Source organism: Lissotriton vulgaris, chromosome 5, assembly GCF_964263255.1.
Source record: "Lissotriton vulgaris chromosome 5, aLisVul1.2, whole genome shotgun sequence".
NCBI lineage: Eukaryota > Metazoa > Chordata > Amphibia > Caudata > Salamandridae > Lissotriton > Lissotriton vulgaris.
In genome coordinates this window covers 2,035,244,237-2,035,265,735 of record NC_141693.1, presented here as the reverse complement: position 1 = coordinate 2,035,265,735, position 21,499 = coordinate 2,035,244,237, and the positions used below count along the sequence as shown (strand labels likewise).

Below are 21,499 nucleotides of genomic sequence, written 5' to 3'. Positions count from 1 at the left end.
ATATACCTGTGGCGCATCGACCTTCCAAAAGAGGGACCATATACCTGTGGCGCATCGGCCTTCCAAAAGAGGATCCATATACCTGTGACGCATCAGCCTTCAAAAAGAGGGACCATATACCCGTGGTGCATCGACCTTCTAAAAGAGGGACCATATACATGTGGTGCATCGACCTTCCAAAAGAGAGACCATATACCCTTGGCGCATCAACCTTTCAAAAGAGAGATCATATACCTGTGGCACAGCAGCTTCCAAAAGAGAGACCGTATACCTGTGGCGCATCAGCTTCCAAAAGAGAGACCATATTCCCCATGGCGGATGGGCCTTCCAATAGAGGGACCATATACCTGTGATGCATCGACCTACCAAAAGAGGGACCATGTACCCGTATGGCATCAGCCTTCCAAAATGGGGACCATATACCTGTGGCGCATCAGTCTTCCAAAAGAGGGACCATATACCTGTGACGCATCAGCCTTCAAAAAGAGGGACCATATACCCGTGGTGCATCGACCTTCCAAAAGAGGGACCATATACATGTGGCGCATCGACCTTCCAAAATAGAGACCATATACCCTTGGCGCATCAACCTTTCAAAAGAGAGATCATATACCTGTGGCACAGCAGTTTCCAAAAGAGAGACCATATACCTGTGGCGCATCGGCTTTCAAAAGAGAGACCATATTCCCCATGGCGGATGGGCCTTCCAATAGAGGGACCATATACCTGTGATGCATCGACCTACCAAAAGAGAGACCATATACCTGTAGCACATCGGCTTCCAAAAGAGAGACTTATACCCATGGCGCATCAGCCTTCCACAAGAGGGACCATATACCTGTGGTGCATCGTCCTTCCAAAAGAGGGACCATATACCTGTGGCGCATCGACCTTCCAAAAGAGGGACCATATACCTGTGGCGCATCGGCCTTCCAAAAGAGGATCCATATACCTGTGACGCATCAGCCTTCAAAAAGAGGGACCATATACCCGTGGTGCATCGACCTTCCAAAAGAGGGACCATATACATGTGGCGCATCGACCTTCCAAAAGAGAGACCATATACCCTTGGCGCATCAACCTTTCAAAAGAGAGATCATATACCTGTGGCACAGCGGCTTCCAAAAGAGAGACCGTATACCTGTGGCGCATCAGCTTCCAAAAGAGAGACCATATTCCCCATGGCGGATGGGCCTTCCAATAGAGGGACCATATACCTGTGATGCATCGACCTACCAAAAGAGGGACCATGTACCCGTATGGCATCAGCCTTCCAAAATGGGGACCATATACCTGTGGCGCATCAGTCTTCCAAAAGAGGGACCATATACCTGTGGCGCATCGACCTTCCAAAAGATAGACAATATACCTGTGGTGCATCGACCTTCCTAAAGAGAGACCATGTACCCGTGGCGCATCGACCTTCAAAAAGAGAGCCATATACATGTGGCGCATCAGCTTCCAAAAGAGAGACGATATACCTGTGGCACATCGACCTTCCAAAAGAGGGACCATATACCTGTGGCGCATCAACCTTCCAAAAGAGAGACCATATACCTGTGGCGCATCAGCTTTCAAAAGAGAGACCATATACCCGTGGCGCATCGACCTTCCAAAAGAGAGACCCTATACATGTGGCGCATCGGCTTCCAAAAGAGAGACCATATACCTGTGGCACATCGACCTTCCAAAAGAGGGACCACATACCCGTGGCGCATCGACCCTCCAAAAGAGAGACCATATACCTGTGACGCATCGGCTTCTAAAAGAGAGACTATATACCCGTGGCGCATCGGCTTCCAAAAGAGAGACAATATACCTGTGGCGCATCGACTTCCAAAAGAGAGACCATATACCTGTGGCGCATCGACTTCCAAAAGAGAGACCATATACCTGTGGTGCATCGGCTTCTAAAAGAGAGACCATATACCTGTGGCGCATCGACTTCCAAAAGAGAGACCATATACCTGTGGCGCATCGACTTCCAAAAGAGAGACCATATACCTGTGGCGCATCGACTTCCAAAAGAGAGACCATATACCCGTGGTGCATCGACCTTCCAAAAGAGAGACCATATACCTGTGACGCATCGGCTTCTAAAAGAGAGACTATATACCCGTGGTGCATCGGCTTCCAAAAGAGACCATATACCTGTGGCTCATCGACTTCCAAAAGAGAGACCATATACCTGTGGTGTATCGACCTTCCAAAACAGTGACCATATACCTGTGGTGCATCGACCTTCCAAAACAGTGACCATATACCTGCTTTACACTCAGCTTCACATATAGATTTCTTTCCAGTTTCTCTCACTCTCTGTCGAGGCAATCAGAAATTATCGTCGTCATTTTCAGACCGTGCAATAATGTCATTAGATCTCTGCCTAGATGGGTATTTGATAAATTGGTACTAACTAATGAGGACTGGTGAGAGCAGGTGGTTGGAGCAGATGGTTAGAGCAGATGGTTAGAGCAGATGGTTAGAGCACGGTTGGACTAGCTGGTTAGAGCATGTTTAGGGCAGCTGGTTAAAGCATGGTTGGACTAGCTGGTTAGAGCATGTTTAGGGCAGCTGGTTAAAGCATGGTTGGACTAGCTGGTTAGAGCATGGTTAGAGCAGCTGGTTAGAGCAGGGTTAGAGCAGCCGGATAGAGCAACTTGTTAGAGCAGATGGATAGAGCAGGTGCGACTAACCCTGGAATCTTTTTAAGAGCGCGATATAGACAGGGCCTCCGACTTCTCGGTTTGGGAAGCCCTAAAAAGATTCTTAGGGGGGAAGGTTAGAGCTTTCCAGACAAGACAAAAACAGTTAATAGTGAAGAAAGTCTCTGATTCACGTGTTTATGGTGAAGAAAGACTGCATCACGTGCTTATAGTGAAGAAAGACTCTCATTCACGTGCTTATAGTGAAGAAAGACTGCATCGCGTGCTTATAGTGAAGAAAGACTCTCATTCACGTGCTTATGGTAAAGAAGACATATTTACGTGCTTATAGTGAAGAAAGTCTCTGATTCACGTGCTTATGGTGAAGAAAGACATATTCACGTGCTTATAGGGAAGAAAGACTCATTCGCGTGCTTCTGGTGAAGAAAGACTCTGAATCACGTGCCAATGGTCTTCTGATTCATAAAGCTTTGCTACCAATGTGGTGATCGAACAGCGAAAGTCATGACTGCTAGTACTGATTCCATGGATTTAAAAGGAGAATTGTAGTGAGCGCGCTAGCACGGTACGTCACGTAGCTACGTGACGTACGTTGACGTAGAGGCGCGGCAGGCGGAGCGCGGCATTCAGAGCGCGAGCAGGCTGGGCGCAGGACATGCTTTGCGCTCCTTGTATGTATGTACCTGAATAAAGAGGTTGGTACCACCATCCGACTCCGAAAGTTATTGGGGGAAGAAAGAGTATCATTACAGTGGCGACGAGGGTGGGATACCGACCCACGACCCCCACCACGCAGACTACGAGAAGCACGGCGGAACGGAGTAGTGGCGCAGGAGAAACGAGGAAGGCCCGAGGGTACGCACAGCGACCCCACCCTCATAGGGCACGGCAAGGAGCGCAACGCAACCATCAGCAAAGAGAACAGAGCACCGAGAGCACAAATAGCGACGGTCGAAGAACCCTGAACAACCGAGGTAGGAAGCCAGTCACGGTCACGGCCCACCGGGATACGCACTGGCTACTCCACCCGAACAGGAAAGGGCTGAAAGGAACAGCCCTCCACCCTTGCTCAAGAAGGAAGAACGAAACGGTGCACCAGGGAGCCCGAGAAGCCTGGAAGGTACGCTGCCCCCAGCCCGGGCGGAGAAGATGAATGCACAAGCGGGCTACGCGATAGCGCCAGTCCAGTTCCTTCCCCGACCAGGGGAACCGCTCATGAAATGGGAGGACTGGAAGGAATACATAGACAATTTCATAGAAGTGATGGAAGACGAGAGCGAGGAGAAGTTCAAGCCGCCGAGAAAGAAACGCATCCTGCTGCTAAATCTGGGCCCAGAAGGCCTAAGGATCTACAAAAGCTTGGTGCCGAAGAAGAGAGAGACAGAGGATGACGACGTGTATGCCCATGCGCTGGAAGACCTAGAAGAACACTTCAAACCCTCAGTGTGCGTCTCAGTAGACAGGTTTAACTTCCAGCAAAGGAAGCAACTACCCGGGGAAACGGTGGAAGAGTATGTGGCGGCGTTGAAGAAACTGGCGGTCTCGGGCAAATATGCCAACTGGGAAAGTGAATTCATAAAAGACCAAGTGGTGATGCACACCACGTGCACGAGCGTGCAGGACAAGCTATGGGCCGCAGGGGACACCTCTCTCAAGGACGTGTTGGTGATAGTAAAAAGGGCTGAACTGGCACGAAGGTGTGCAGCGGCTACGAAGAAAGAGATCGTGCCCAGTGGAACGGTGAACAAAGTAGACGAGGAAGAACACCACAAGGATAATCAGGCACGGAAACAGCCAGAAAAGGGTCCCGACAAATGGCGGAACAGCCCAGGCAACCCTGGCAAACAGGCCGGAAGTAACAAACGGCCTTGCTACAGATGCGGCAGTTGGACGCACGAGGCGCACGACCGGAAATGCCCCGCGCTTCGCGACAAATGCACGTTCTGTGGAATAATCGGCCATTTTGAGAAGGCGTGCAGGAAGAAGGCAGCCAAGAACGCAGTGAAGTACGTGGCCCAAGCATCGGAGGAGCCAGAAGAAGCAGCAGAGGAAGAGGTGATCACAGTCCTCTGCATCTACGACGAAATCTTAAGCATAAACGACCGAGGCCGTGGCACCGGCGGAGGAAGAACGATGAAACCCGTCATGGAAATGAAGATCGGAGGCGTCGAAGTCCAAGTGGTGGCAGACACAGGGTCGCCTTACACCATCATCCCCCGGAGCGTGTGGGAAGAGAAGTTTGCTCCGCGACTGGGCCCCGAGCTGGACAAGCTGGACATACGTCCCGTTACCTACAATGGTGATCGAATCCCCATGGCCGGGTGCAGGAGATTGAACTTCGAGTTCAGGGGCAGAGAGGCCAGGTGCAAACTGTATGTCTCCGAGAAAGGTCCCTCCGTCCTAGGGTGGCTCGACCAAGGAGACCTGGGCATCAAGCTGGACCCGGGAGGCAAGGAACAGATATTATTGACGGAGCCGGAGGAAGCGCTGGACACGAATAAATGGAGGAAGAAGTTCCCAACGGTCTTCGGAGGCTCAGTGGGCAGACTCGACAAATTTGCACACAAGATCATACTCAAAAAAGGAGCTGTACCGGTGGCACACAAGGTGAGAAACATCCCGCTAGCAGTAAGGGACGACGTGAAGGAAGAACTACAACAGCTGGAGAAAAGAGGAATCATCGAGCCGATAGCCTGTGCTGAATGGCTATCGCCGTTGGTGGTGGTGAAGAAACCGAATGGGAAGGTCCGTTTATGCGTGGACCTACGTGAGTTGAACAAAAATATAGTGGTGGAGAAGTTTCCCCTTCCCCGGATAGAGGAGATGCTGGCCAGCACAAGGGGTATTCAGTGGTACTCCACCATAGACTTGACTTCAGCGTATCACCAGATAGCGTTACACCCAGAGAGCCGCAGCTTAACATCCTTCATAACTCCCTTCGGATGCTATCGATTCCGCCGCATGCCGTTCGGACTAGCCTCGGCGGCTGCGGTGTTTCAAAAGCTCATGCATCAGTTGTTTCAGGACCTCAAGGGGGTGCAATACTTCCAGGACGATATATTGGTGATGGGCCAGGACAGGATGGACCACGACAGAAAGCTGGAGGCGGTGTTGGGCGTCCTGGAAGGGAAGGGCCTCACAGCAGAATGGGCCAAATGCCGCATAGGGATGGAGAAAGTGACGTACTTGGGCCACGAAATCAGTGCTCAAGGAGTTACTCCCAAGAGTGAAAATGTAAAGGCGATCTGCGACGCACCATCACCAGCTACCAAGGAGGAAGTCAGGTCATTCCTGGGAATGGCAGAATACTATGGGAAATTCATTGAACATTTCGCCTCGAAAACTCACCATATGAGGCTGTCAACCCGAGAGAACAGCGAGTTCTGTTGGTCAGAGGAAGCTCAACGGGAATTTGAAATGATAAAGAGAGAAGTGGCAGGGGCAATTCCACTGCAAGGGTTCGACCCCCAAGGAAGCACCATACTCACCACAGATGCGAGTGATAAAGGACTGGGGGCAGTCCTTATGCAAGACCGAGGCCAAGGGAGAGTCGAAACCATATGCTTCGCATCCCGCACCCTGAATGACACTGAAAAGAGATATAGTGTGATTGAAAAAGAAATGTTGGCGGTGGTGTGGGCCATGTCCCGGTTCCGGCAGTTCCTGTGGGGCACAAGGTTCCGGTTGAGGACCGATCACAAGCCCCTGCTCAAAGTGCTCACATCTAGTGGACATGCGGAAGCGACACCGAGGATCTCGAAAATGTCGCTCAAATTAATGGAGTTCCGTTATGATGTTGAACACATTCCAGGGAACAGGAACAAAGTGGCGGACTACCTGAGTAGGGCGGCAGCGATGGAGCCCAGTACAGAATGCCCCGAGGCGGGGGAAGAGTGGGTCGCACTCACCGAGGACCTCGAAGTATCCATCAGCAAACAGGAATGGAGAACGGCATATGAAGGAGACCCGAATCTGGAGAAAGTGAAGGACTACATTGTGAGAGGCTGGCCGGACAAATGCAAATTAGAGCGTGGCCTTGTCCCCTACTTCGAGGTGAGAGAGGAACTATCTATGGATGACCAGGGAACATTTATATACAGAGGGGAAAGAGTCATACCCCCGTCAACGATGATACCCAGATTGATGGACATGTTACACGAAGGCCACCTGGGAGTGGGAAAGCTGAAACTAAGGGCCAAGCAGAATGATTGGTGGCCAGGAATGGACATAAGAGCGGAAAGACATGTGAGAGAGTGCCTGAGGTGCCAGGGCGCGGACAAAACGCTGAAACCATTGCGCCCTGCCCTGGGAAAGATTGATCCTCCACAAAACCCGTGGGAGGAACTGTCCATCGACATTTTAGGGCCAGTGCTGAATGCACAAGGTATACAGAAATACATTTGTGTAATGGTGGATCGTTATTCGAAATGGCCGGAAGTTAAGATCGAAGAAACAATGGACACTGAGAAAATAGTGAGCTTCATGGCGGAGACCTTCGTGAGAGAGGGCATCCCTAAGTGTGTCCTTAGTGACAATGGGCCCCAATTCCGCTCTGACAGATGGAACCAATTTATGCAAAGGAATGGAATAGCGTCTAAACACACATCCATATATCACCCGGCGGGGAATGGGTTGGTGGAGCGCTTCAATAGAGTGGTGATGGGCTCGATACAAGCGGCTATTGCAGACAACAAAGACTGGGAGGCGGAGATATGGCACATGGTGTGGGCGTATCGGATAACTCCCACGAACACTGGCTATAGCCCTTTCCAGATATTAAGGGGCCGGGAGCCGTTCACCCAAGACAACAGGATATGGAAGGACAGAGTTATCAAGAGTGAGTGGTCACCGGCAGTGGTGCAAGCAAATCTGAAGAAGGCACAAGCAGTGTATACCAAACACTATGATGCGAGGAGGAATGTAAAAGACACTGCCCTCGAAAAGGGGGAATGGGTGAGAGTAAGATTGCCCACACTACAGAAAAAAGGGGAAAGTAAGTACAGCAGGCCCCTGAGAGTTGTGGAAATCAAGGGCCGGGCGGCCTTGCTGAGCGATGGAAACGTGTGGTCGCAGGATCGCATGGCCAGGTGCAATAAAATACTCAACTGGAGAAGCAGAGGCAACATGGAAGAGAGTGAGAGCAACAGTGACCACTCCAGTGACTATGGAGGTGAAGGCCCGGACTTAGGAGAAAGTAGTAACGAAGATCAAGAGGCAAGTGCAGAGTGTCAGCCGGAGGAAGACAGCAGTCGGAGCGTGCCTGGTGCAGCTGCGCTAGAGAGTGGACAGAGTGAAGAAGCAACGACTGCCAGTTCCCCGGTAAGACTGACGAGAAGGGGCAGGGCGGTGGTCCCACCAGTGAGGTTCAGAGACTACGATATGAGTCAGGACTTGTTCACATAACTCTTTGGAAAAAAGGGAGATATGTAGTGAGCGCGCTAGCACGGTACGTCACGTAGCTACGTGACGTACGTTGACGTAGAGGCGCGGCAGGCGGAGCGCGGCATTCAGAGCGCGAGCAGGCTGGGCGCAGGACATGCTTTGCGCTCCTTGTATGTATGTACCTGAATAAAGAGGTTGGTACCACCATCCGACTCCGAAAGTTATTGGGGGAAGAAAGAGTATCATTACAAGAATCAAGGTTGAGATGTGGCAGAGATGACATTATTTATTTTTCTTTGAAAATAAAATTTTAAACTAACTGGAATTGCCGCCTCCCCTGAGTCAGCCTTGAACCTTCTGCAGCGCTGCCCTAAGAGGCCGGCGCTGTCGTGGGGTGCTTGATTCTCACCTATCACCTGCACAATTAATAGCCCAGTCACTTACCATGACGTAATTCATTTGATGTCTCTACGTGATAATACCAGCGGGTCCAGTCAGCCTTTCATCCTTCTGAAGTCGATAAAATGAGTACCATTGAGTTGGGTAACAATAAACATGTTATTCAGCGCCAGGACACCTTTCTGGGTGAACGTGCGCTTAGGAAATACACGTTATGTTATGATAGCTACATTTTTAACAAATGTCTTTTTTGAGAGTGATAATTTAATATAATCTGAACAACTTTGACTGTGACTAAGAAGCTTCCCTTGTGTCTCTGCAGGGGCTGAAAGGTTACCCAGGACCCGCGGGGCACCCCGGGGAGCAGGTGAGTGTCCGGCTCAATGACCCCTGTAGGTAGAGAGAGGGGGAGTACTGTATACGGACAGTAGTGCCCCAGAATGGTGGGGCGGGCAGCCTTCAAGCAGACTGCCCTGGGCGGGGAGGGGGCACCTGTACACAGACTGTAGCGCCCCAGGCAGGGGGGGCGCCTGTACACAGACGGTAGCGCCCCGGGTGGGGGGGGGCACCTGTACACAAACTGTAGCGCCCCGGGTGGGGGGGGGGCACCTGTACACAGACTGCAGCGCCCTGGGCGGGGAGGGGGCACCTGTACACAGACTGCAGCGCCCTGGGTGGGGGGGGGGGGCACCTGTACACAGACGGTAGCGCCCTGGGCGGGGGGGGGGGCACCTGTACACAGACTGGAGCGCCCTGGGTGGGGGGGGGCACCTGTACACAGACTGCAGCGCCCTGGGTGGGGGGGTGGCACCTGTACACAGACCGTAGCGCCCCGGGCGGGGGGGGGGGCACCTGTACACAGACTGCAGCGCCCCGGGCAGGGGGGGCACCTGTACACAGACTGTAGCAACCCGGGCGGGGGGGGGGGGACACCTGTACACAGACGGTAGCTCCCTGGGCAGGGGGGGGGTACCTGTACACAGACTGTAGCGCCCTGGGCGGGGGGGGGGGGGTACCTGTACACAGACTGCAGCGCCATGGGCGCGTGGGGGTACCTGTACACAGACTGCAGCGCCCTGGGTGTGGGGGGGGGCACCTGTACACAGACTGTAGCGCCCTGGGCAGAGGGGGGGGGGGGGTACCTGTACACAGACTGTAGCGCCCTGGGCAGGGGGGGGGGGTACCTGTACACAGACTGTAGCGCCCTGGGCAGGGGGGGGGGGTACCTGTACACAGACTATAGCGCCCCGGGCAGGGGGGGGCACCTGTACACAGACTGCAGCGCCCTGGGTGGGGGGGGGGGGGGCACCTGTACACAGACTGTAGCGCCCTGGGCAGGGGGGGGAGGGTACCTGTACACAGACTGTAGCGCCCTGGGCAGGGGGGGGGGGTACCTGTACACAGACTGTAGCGCCCTGGGCGGGGGGGGGGGGTACCTGTACACAGACTGCAGCGCCCTGGGCCCGGGGGGCACCTGTACACAGACTGTAGCGCCCCGGGCGGGGGGGGGCACCTGTACACAGACTGCAGCGCCCTGGGCCCGGGGGGCACCTGTACACAGACTGTAGCGCCCTGGGCGGGGGGGGGGGCACCTGTACACAGACTGCAGCGCCCTGGGCCCGGGGGGCACCTGTACACAGACTGTAGCGCCCCGGGCGGGGGGGGGGGGCACCTGTACACAGACTGTAGCGCCCCGGGCGGGGGGGGGGTACCTGTACACAGACTGCAGCGCCCTGGGTGGGGGGGGGGGGGCACCTGTACACAGACTGTAGCGCCCTGGGCAGGGGGGGGTACCTGTACACAGACTGTAGCGCCCTGGGCAGGGGGGGGGGTACCTGTACACAGACTGTAGCGCCCCGGGCAGGGGGGGCACCTGTACACAGACTGCAGCGCCCTGGGTGGGGGGGGGCACCTGTACACAGACTGTAGCGCCCTGGGCAGGGGGGGGGGGGGTACCTGTACACAGACTGTAGCGCCCTGGGCAGGGGGGGGGTACCTGTACACAGACTGTAGCGCCCTGGGCGGGGGGGGGGGTACCTGTACACAGACTGCAGCGCCCTGGGCCCGGGGGGCACCTGTACACAGACTGTAGCGCCCCGGGCGGGGGGGGGCACCTGTACACAGACTGCAGCGCCCTGGGCCCGGGGGGCACCTGTACACAGACTGTAGCGCCCTGGGCGGGGGGGGGGGGCACCTGTACACAGACTGCAGCGCCCTGGGCCCGGGGGGCACCTGTACACAGACTGTAGCGCCCCGGGCGGGGGGGGGGGCACCTGTACACAGACTGTAGCGCCCCGGGCGGGGGGGGGGGTACCTGTACACAGACTGCAGCGCCCTGGGTGGGGGGGGGGGGGCACCTGTACACAGACTGTAGCGCCCTGGGCAGGGGGGGGTACCTGTACACAGACTGTAGCGCCCTGGGCAGGGGGGGGGTACCTGTACACAGACTGTAGCGCCCCGGGCAGGGGGGGCACCTGTACACAGACTGCAGCGCCCTGGGTGGGGGGGGGCACCTGTACACAGACTGTAGCGCCCTGGGCAGGGGGGGGGGGGTACCTGTACACAGACTGTAGCGCCCTGGGCAGGGGGGGGGGTACCTGTACACAGACTGTAGCGCCCTGGGCGGGGGGGGGGTACCTGTACACAGACTGCAGCGCCCTGGGCCCGGGGGGCACCTGTACACAGACTGTAGCGCCCCGGGCGGGGGGGGGGCACCTGTACACAGACTGCAGCGCCCTGGGCCCGGGGGGCACCTGTACACAGACTGTAGCGCCCTGGGCGGGGGGGGGCACCTGTACACAGACTGCAGCGCCCTGGGCCCGGGGGGCACCTGTACACAGACTGTAGCGCCCCGGGCGGGGGGGGGGGCACCTGTACACAGACTGTAGCGCCCCGGGCGGGGGGGGGGCACCTGTACACAGACTGTAGCGCCCCGGGCAGGGGGGTACCTGTACACAGACTGTAGCACCCCGGGCGGGGGGGGGGGGGGACACCTGTACACAGACTGTAGCGCCCTGGGCAGGGGGGTGGGGTACCTGTACACAGACTGTAGCGCCCTGGGCGGGGGGGGCACCTGTACAAAGACTATAGTGCCCCAATCCCCGGCCTGCCCCCTCCTCTCACCCCCAGGGCAGTGTCCCAGGCTGCCCCTTCTCTTCCTGCCCTCTTTTTCAATGTCTCCCTGTAGCTCTTGTCTCGCTTTCTCTCTCCCCTTCCCACTCTTTGTCTCTATCCCGCTGTCTCAATCTCTTTTTTTCTGCCTCCACCCTTTCCCTGTCTCTCTCTCGCAATCTATCACTCTCTCTGTCTCTCTCTCTCTCGCAGTCTCACTCTGTCACTCTCTCAGTCCCTCTCTCTCTCTTCCTCTTGCTTTCTCACTCTCACTCTCTGCCTTTTTCTCACTCTCTCTCTCGCAGTCTCACTCTGTCACTCTCTCAGTCCCTCTCTCTCTCTCTTCCTCTTGCTTTCTCACTCTCACTCTATGCCTTGTTCTCATTCTCTCTGCTCTCTCTCTCGCAGTCTCACTCTGCCACTCTCTCTGCCTCTCTCTCTCGCAGTCTCACTCTGTCGCTCTCACTCTCTTGCTCTCTCATTCTCTCTGCCTCTCTCTCTCTGTTGCAGTCTCACTCTGTCGCTCTCACTCTCTTGCTCTCTCATTCTCTCTGCTCTCTCTCTCGCAGTCTCACTCTGTCACTCTCTCTGCCTCTCTCTCTCGCAGTCTCACTCTGTCGCTCTCACTCTCTTGCTCTCTCATTCTCTCTGCCTCTCTCTCTCTGTTGCAGTCTCACTCTGTCGCTCTCACTCTCTTGCTCTCTCATTCTCTCTGCCTCTCTCTCTCTGTTGCAGTCTCACTCTGTCGCTCTCACTCTCTTGCTCTCTCATTCTCTCTGCCTCTCTCTCTCTGTTGCAGTCTCACTCTCGCTCTCTCTGCCTCTCTCTCTCGCAGTCTCACTCTGTCGCTCTCACTCTCTTGCTCTCTCATTCTCTCTGCCTCTCTCTCTCTGTTGCAGTCTCACTCTGTCGCTCTCACTCTCTTGCTCTCTCATTCTCTCTGCCTCTCTCTCTCTGTTGCAGTCTCACTCTGTCGCTCTCACTCTCTTGCTCTCTCATTCTCTCTGTTGCAGTCCAGGCCCGGGGGTCCTTCCAGCACTGACCCTCCTCCTCTTCTTTGTTTCAGGGGGAGCGCGGCCCGGATGGGAGCCCTGGCGCTAAAGGCTTTCCTGGCAGGCAGGTGCAGTGACCCCCCCTTGAGTGTGACCTCTGGTGGGTGTGGGGGGGCGAGGGGCAGGATGCTCTGAGAGTGTTTGTGAGTCTGGGGTGTGCCTCATGTCCCAATTGTCTGTGCCAGTGTGTGCCACAGGGCCTGTCTGTTCACTACCATGTCCTGTTATGTCTCTGACAGTGTGTCTGTGTGAACGTATGATTGGAGGAAACAGAGTCTGTGTGAACGTATGATTGGATGAAACGGAGTCTGTGTGAACTTATGATTGGAGGAAACAGAGTCTGTGTGAACGTATGATTGGATGAAACTGAGTCTTGAGTGAACGTATGATTGGATGAAACGGAGTCTGTGTGAACGTATGATTGGATGAAACTGAGTCTTGAGTGAACGTATGATTGGATGAAACGGAGTCTGTGTGAACTTATGATTGGAGGAAACAGAGTCTGTGTGAACGTATGATTGGATGAAACTGAGTCTTGAGTGAACGTATGATTGGATGAAACTGAGTCTGTGTGAATATATGATTGGATGAAACTGAGTCTGAGTAAACATATGATTGGATGAAACTGAGTCTGTGTGAACGTATGATTGGATGAAACTGAGTCTTGTGTGAACGTATGATTGGATGAAACTGAGTCTGTGTGAACGTATGACTGCATGAAACAGAGTCTGTGTGAATGTATGATTGGAGGAAACAGAGTCTGTGTGAACGTATGATTGGATGAAACTGAGTCTGAGTGAACGTATGACTGCATGAAACAGAGTCTGTGTGAACGTATGACTGCATGAAACGGAGTCTGTGTGAATGTATGATTGGATGAAACTGAGTCTGAGTGAACGTATGATTGAATGAAACGGAGTCTGTGTGAACGTATGATTGGATGAAACTGAGTCTGAGTGAACGTATGATTGGATGAAACTGAGTCTGAGTGAACGTATGATTGGATGAAACGGAGTATGTGTGAACGTATGATTGGATGAAACTGAGTCTGAGTGAACGTATGATTGGATGAAACAGAGTCTGTGTGAACGTATGACTGCATAAAACAGAGTCTGTGTGAACGTATGATTGGAGGAAACAGAGTCCGTGTGAACGAATGACTGCATGAAACAGAGTCTGTGTGAATGTATGATTGGATGAAACGGAGTCTGTGTGAACGTATGACTGCATGAAACAGAGTCTGTGTGAATGTATGATTGGATGAAACTGAGTCTGTGTGAACGTATGATTGGATGAAACGAAGTCTGTGTGAATGTATGAATGGATATAACAGAGTCTGTGTGAACGTATGACTGCATGAAACAGAATCTGTGTGAATGTATGATTGAATGAAACTGAGTCTGTGTGAACGTATGATTGGATGAAACGGAGTCCGTGTGAATGTATGAATGGATATAACAGAGTCTGTGTGAACGTATGACTGCATGAAACAGAGTCTGTGTGAATGTATGATTGGAGGAAACAGAGTCTGTGTGAACGAATGATTGGATTAAACTGAGTCTGAGTGAATGTATGATTGGATGAAACGGAGTCTGTGTGAATGTATGAACGGATGAAACAGAGTCTGTGTGAATGTATGATTGGATGAAACGAAGTCCCTGTGAATGTATGAATGGATGAAACAGAGTGTGTGTGTGAATGTATGATTGGATGAAATAGAGTCTGTGTGAATGTATGATTGGATGAAACTGAGTTAGTGTGAAGGTATGATTGGATGAAACATAGTCTGTGTGAATATATGATTGGATGAGACTGAGTCTGAGTGAACATATGATTGGATGAAACGGAGTCTGTGTGAACGTATGATTGGATGAAACTGAGTCTGAGTGAACATATGATTGAATGAAACAGAGTCTGTGTGAACGTATGACTGCATGAAACAGAGTCTGTGTGAACCTATGATTGGAGGAAGCAGAGTCTGTGTGAACGAATGACTGCATGAAACAGAGTCTGTGTGAATGTATGATTGGATGAAACAGAGTCTGTGTGAACGTATGACTGCATGAAACAGAGTCTGTGTGAATGTATGATTGGATGAAACTGAGTCTGTGTGAATGTATGATTGGATGAAACGGAGTCTGTGTGAATGTATGAATGGATATAACAGAGTCTGTGTGATCGTATGACTGCATGAAACAGAGTCTGTGTGAATGTATGATTGGATGAAACTGAGTCTGTGTGAACGTATGATTGGATGAAACGGAGTCCGTGTGAATGTATGAATGGATATAACAGAGTCTGTGTGAACGTATGACTGCATGAAACAGAGTCTGTGTGAATGTATGATTGGAGGAAACAGAGTCTGTGTGAACGTATGACTGCATGAAACAGAGTCTGTGTGAATGTATGATTGGAGGAAACAGAGTCTGTGTGAACGAATTTTTGGATGAAACTGAGTCTGAGTGAACGTATGATTGGATGAAACGGAGTCTGTGTGAATGTATGAACGGATGAAACAGAGTCTGTGTGAATGTATGATTGGATGAAACGAAGTCCTTGTGAATGCATGAATGGATGAAACAGAGTGTGTGTGTGAATGTATGATTGGATGAAATAGAGTCTGTGTGAATGTAGGATTGGATGAAACTGAGTTAGTGTGAAGGTATGGTTGGATGAAACATAGTCTGTGTGAATATATGATTGGATGAAACGGAGTCCCTGTGAATGTATGAATGGATGAAACAGTGTGTGTGTGTGAATGTATGATTGGATGAAATAGAGTCTGTGTGAATGTATGATTGGATGAAACGGAGGCTGTGTGAATGTATGAATGGATGAGAGTGTGTATGGTTGGATGATTGGATGAAACAGAGTCTATGTGAATGTATGATTGGATGAAACGGAGTCTGTGTGAACGTATGATTGGATGAAACGAAGTCTGTGTGAATGTATGAATGGATATAACAGAGTCTGTGTGAACGTATGACCGCATGAAACAGTCTGTGTGAATGTATGATTGAATGAAACTGAGTCTGTGTGAACGTATGATTGGATGAAACGGAGTCCGTGTGAATGTATGAATCGATATAACATAGTCTGTGTGAACGTATGACTGCATGAAACAGAGTCTGTGTGAATGTATGATTGGAGGAAACAGAGTCTGTGTGAACGTATGACTGCATGAAACAGAGTCTGCGTGAATGTATGATTGGAGGAAACAGAGTCTGTGTGAACGAATGATTGGATGAAACTGAGTCTGAGTGAATGTATGATTGGATGAAACGGAGTCTGTGTGAATGTATGAACGGATGAAACAGAGTCTGTGTGAATGTATGATTGGATGAAACGAAGTCTCTGTGAATGTATGAATGGATGAAACAGAGTGTGTGTGTGAATGTATGATTGGATGAAATAGAGTCTGTGTGAATGTATGATTGGATGAAACTGAGTTAGTGTGAAGGTATGATTGGATGAAACATAGTCTGTGTGAACATATGATTGGATGAAACTAAGTCTAAGTGAACGTATGATTGGATGAAACGGAGTCTGTGTGAACGTATGATTGGAGAAACTGAGTCTGAGTGAACATATGATTGAATGAAACAGAGTCTGTGTGAACGTATGACTCCATGAAACAGAGTCTGTGTGAACCTATGATTGGAGGAAGCAGAGTCTGTGTGAACGAATGACTGCATGAAACAGAGTCTGTGTGAATGTATGATTGGATGAAACGGAGTCTGTGTGAACGTATGACTGCATGAAACAGAGTCTGTGTGAATGTATGATTGGATGAAACTGAGTCTGTGTGAACGTATGATTGGATGAAACAGAGTCTGTGTGAATGTATGAATGGATATAACAGAGTCTGTGTGAACGTATGACTGCATGAAACAGAGTCTGTGTGAATGTATGATTGGATGAAACTGAGTCTGTGTGAACGTATGATTGGATGAAACGGAGTCCGTGTGAATGTATGAATGGATATAACAGAGTCTGTGTGAACGTATGACTGCATGAAACAGAGTCTGTGTGAATGTATGATTGGAGGAAACAGAGTCTGTGTGAACGTATGACTGCATGAAACAGAGTCTGTGTGAATGTATGATTGGAGGAAACAGAGTCTGTGTGAACGAATGATTGGATGAAACTGAGTCTGAGTGAACGTATGATTGGATGAAACGGAGTCTGTGTGAATGTATGAACGGATGAAACAGAGTCTGTGTGAATGTATGATTGGATGAAACGAAGTCCTTGTGAATGTATGAATGGATGAAACAGAGTGTGTGTGTGAATGTATGATTGGATGAAATAGAGTCTGTGTGAATGTAGGATTGGATGAAACTGAGTTAGTGTGAAGGTATGATTGGATGAAACATAGTCTGTGTGAATATATGATTGGATGAAACGGAGTCCCTGTGAATGTATGAATGGATGAAACAGTGTGTGTGTGTGTGAATGTATGATTGGATGAAATAGAGTCTGTGTGAATGTATGATTGGATGAAACGGAGGCTGTGTGAATGTATGAATGGATGAGAGTGTGTATGGTTGGATGATTGGATGAAACAGAGTCTATGTGAATGTATGATTGGATGAAACAGAGTCTGTGTGAAGGTATGATTGTCTGAAACAGAGTCTGTGTGAATGTATGATTGGATGAAACGGAGTCCGTGTGAATGTATGATTGGATATAACAGAGTCTGTGTGAACGTATGACTGCATGAAACAGAGTCTGTGTGAACGTATGACTGCATGAAACAGAGTCTGTGTGAATGTATGATTGGAGGAAACAGAGTCTGTGTGAACGTATGACTGCATGAAACGAAGTCCTTGTGAATGTATGATTGGAGGAAACATAGTCTGTGTGAACGAATGATTGGATGAAACTGAGTCTGAGTGAACGTATGATTGGATGAAACGGAGTCTGTGTGAATGTATGAACGGATGAAACAGAGTCTGTGGTAATGTATGATTGGATGAAACGAAGTCCCTGTGAATGTATGAACGGATGAAACTGTGTGTGTGTCAATGTATGATTGGATTAAATAGTCTGTGTGAATGTATGATTGGATGAAACGGAGGCTGTGTGAATGTATGAATGGATGAGAGTGTGTATGATTGGATGATTGGATGAAACAGAGTCTATGTGAATGTATGATTGGATGAAACAGAGTCTGTGTGAATGTATGATTGGATGAAACGGAGTCCGTGTGAATGTATGATTGGATGAAACCGAGGCTGTGTGAAGGTATGATTGGATGAAACAAAGTCTCTGTGAAGGTATGATTGGATAAAACAGAGTCTGTGTGAACGTATGGCTGGATGAAACGGAGTCTGTGTGAACGTATGATTGGAGGAAACGGAGTTAGTGTGAAGGTATGATTGGATGAAACATAGTCTGTGTGAATATATGATTGGATGAAACGGAGTCCCTGTGAATGTATGAATGGATGAAACAGTGTGTGTGTGTGAATGTATGATTGGATGAAATAGAGTCTGTGTGAATGTATGATTGGTTGAAACGGAGGCTGTGTGAATGTATGAATGGGTGAGAGTGTGTATGATTGGATGATTGGATGAAACAGAGTCTATGTGAATGTATGATTGGATGAAACGGAGTCCGTGTGAATGTATGATTGGATGAAACCGAGGCTGTGTGAAGGTATGATTGGATGAAACAGAGTCTCTGTGAAGGTATGCAGGGCTGGCTCTAGGCATGTGCAAGCTGTGCACCTGCACAGGGCCACCAAACCCCAGGGGCCACCACGCCAATATATATCCTTATTATATTAATCCTCCGAGGATGGATACATATTTGCGTGGTGGCCCCTGGCAGGGATTTGGCGGCCTCTGGCTCTGTTCCACTTCTAAACTCCCTGACCCCCTCCCCTCTTTACTGGCCTGCGCGCTCCGCCCGGCCCGGACCCCCTCATCCGGGCCCCCTACCTATGCTCCCTGCCCAGGGCCACCATGAGCCTAGAGCCAGCCCTGAGGTATGATTGGATAAAACAGAGTCTGTGTGAACGTATGGTTGGATGAAACGGAGTCTGTGTGAACATATGATTGGAGGAAACAGAGTCTGTGTGAACGTATGATTGGATGAAACGGTGTCTGTGTGAATGTATGATTGGAAAAAACGGAGTCTGTGTGATCGTATGATTGGATGAAACAGAGTCTGTGTGAATGTATGATTGGATAAAACAGAGTCTGCGTGAACGTATGATTGGATGAAACGGAGTCTGTGTGAACGTATGATTGGAAGAAACGGAGTCTGTGTGAACGTAAGATTGGATGAAACAGAGTCTGTGTGAACGTGTGATTGGATGAAACGGAGTCTGTGTGAACGTATGATTGGATGAAACAGAGTCTGTGTGAATGTATGGTTGGGAGGTGGGAGGGAGAGGGACGGTGTGAGGTAGGAGGGAGAGGGACACTGATAGGTGGGAAGGAAAGGGATGGTGTGAGATGGGTGGGAGACGTACGGTCTGAGGTAGGAGGGACACAGAGGTGGGAGGAAGAGGGATACTGAGAAGTGGGAGGGAGAGGGATGGTCTGAGGTAGGAGGGAGTGGGATGTGTGAGATGAAAGGGGGAGGGACACTGAGAGGTGGGAGGGAGAGGGACGATTAAAGATTGGAGGGATGATGAGAGATGGGAGGGAGAGGGACGGTGTGAGATGGGAGGGAGAGGGACAATGAGGTGGGAGGGAGAGGGTCATGTGAGGTGAGTGGGGGAGGGACTCTGGGATATGGGAGGGAGAGGGGCGGTCTGAGGTGGAAGGGAGAGGGACAGTGTGCGATGAGAGGGAGAGGGACGGTGTGAGATGAGAGGGAGAGGGACGGTGTGAGATGGGAGGGAGAGGGATGGTGTGAGATGAGAGGGAGAAAGAGAGGGACATTGTCAGATGAGAGGGAGAGTGACGGTGTGAGATGGGAGGGAGAGGGATGGTGTGAGATGGGATGGGAGAGCGAGAGGGACAGTGTGAATGAGAGGGAGAGGGCGAGAGACGGTGTGAGAGGAGAGGGAGAAGGATAGTGTGAGATGGGAGGGAGATGGATGGTGTGAGATGAGAGGGAGAGGAACGGTGTGAGAGGAGAGAGAAAGGGACGGTGTGAGATGGGAGGGAGAGGAACGCTGTGAGATGGGAGGGAGAGGAACGGTGTGAGATGAGAGGGAGAGGGACTGTGTGAGATGGGAGGGAGAGGGAGAGGGACGGTGTGAGATGAGAGGGAGCGGGATGGTGTGATATGAGAGCGAGAGGGACAGTGTGAGATGGGAGGGAGAGGGACAGTGTGAGATGAGAGGGACGGTGTGAGATGAGAAGGAGAGGGACGGTGTGAGATGGGAGGGAGAGGAAGAGGGACGTTATGAGATGAGAGGGAGAGGAAGAGGGACGGTGTAAGATGGGAGGGACAGGGACGGTGTGAGATGGGAGGGAGAGGGATGGTGTGAGAGGAGAGGGACAGGGACGGTGTGAGATAAGAGGGAGAGGGACGGTGTGAGATGAGAGGGAGGGGGACGGTGTGAGATGAGAGGGAGAGGGAGAGGGATGGCGTGAGATGCGAGGGAGAGGGAGAGGGATGGTGTGAGATGAGAGGGAGAAGGAGGGGGTTGGTGTGAGATGAGAGCGAGAGGGACAGTGTGAGATGGGAGCGAGAGGGACAGTGTGAGATGAGAGGGACGGTGTGAGATGAGAAGGAGAGGGACGGTGTTAGATGGGAGGGAGAGGAAGAGAAACGGTATGAGATGAGAGGGAGAGGAAGAGGGACGGTGTAAGATGGGAGGGACAGGGACGGTGTGAGATGGGAGGGAGAGGGATGGTGTGAGAGGAGAGGGACAGGGACGGTGTGAGATAAGAGGGAGAGGGAGAGGGACGGTGTGAGATGAGAGGGAGGGGGACGGTGTGAGATGAGAGGGAGAGGGAGAGGGATGGTGTGAGATGAGAGGGAGAGGGAGAGGGATGGTGTGAGATGAGAGGGAGAGGGGCGGTGTGAGATGAGAGGGAGAAGGAGAGGGTTGGTGTGAGATAAGATGAGAGGAACTGTGTGAGATGGGAGGGAGAGGGATGGTGTGAGATGAGAGTGAGAGGGAAGGTGTGAGATGAGAGGGGAGGGGTGGTGTGAGATGAGAGGGAGAGGGATGCTCAGAGGTGGGAGGGAGAGGTGCACGCTCACTGTGTAAGGTGTTCCTCGTGGGAGCCTGTTTAGGCTCACCGTGTAAGGTCTTTCTCATGGGAGCCTGTGGAGGGTCGCTGTGTAAGGTCTTGCTCCTCGGAGCCTGTGCACGCTCACTGTGTAAGGTCTTGCTCGTGGGAGCCTGTGCAGGCTCACTGTGTAAGGTCTTTCTCATGGGAGCCTGTGGAGGCTCGCTGTGTAAGGTCTTGCTCGTGGGGGCCTGTGGAGGCTCGCTGTGTAAGGTGTTGCTCGTTGGAGCCTGTGCACGCTCATTGTGTAAGGTGTTGCTCGTAGGGGCCTGTGCAGGCTTGCTGTGTAATGTGTTGCTCGTGGGAGCCTGTACAGGCTCACTGTGTAAGGTGTTGCTCGTAGGGACCTGTACAGGCTCGCTGTGTAAGGTGTTACTCGTGGGAGCCTGTGCATGCTCACTGTGTAAATTGTTGCTCGTGGGGGCCTGTACAGGCTCGCTGTGTAAGGTGTTGCTCATGGGAGCCTGTGGAGACTCACTGTGTAAGTTATTTCTCGTGGGAGCCTGTGCATGCTCGCTGTGTAAGGTGTTGCGTGTGGGAGCCTGTGGAGGCTCGCTGTGTAATGTGTTGCTTGTGGGAGCCTGTGCAGGCTCATTGTGTAAGGTGTTGCTCGTGGGAGCCTGTGCAGGCTCACTGTGTAAGTTATTGCTCGTGGGAGCCTGTGGAGGCTCGCTGTGTAAGGTCTTGCTCC

General features: G+C 51.7%; 1 protein-coding gene across 1 annotated transcript in view; it reads left to right on the top strand.

Annotated features, from left to right (window-relative positions):
• Window positions 1–21,499, top strand: part of COL27A1 (collagen type XXVII alpha 1 chain) — a 1,047,548-nt gene that overhangs the window by 112,480 nt on the left and 913,569 nt on the right. Inside the window, exons 4-5 of the mRNA XM_086924958.1 lie at window positions 8,767–8,811; window positions 12,622–12,675. The gene's annotated coding sequence lies outside the window, so the exon portion shown is untranslated. The remainder of the gene's footprint in view (window positions 1–8,766; window positions 8,812–12,621; window positions 12,676–21,499) is intronic.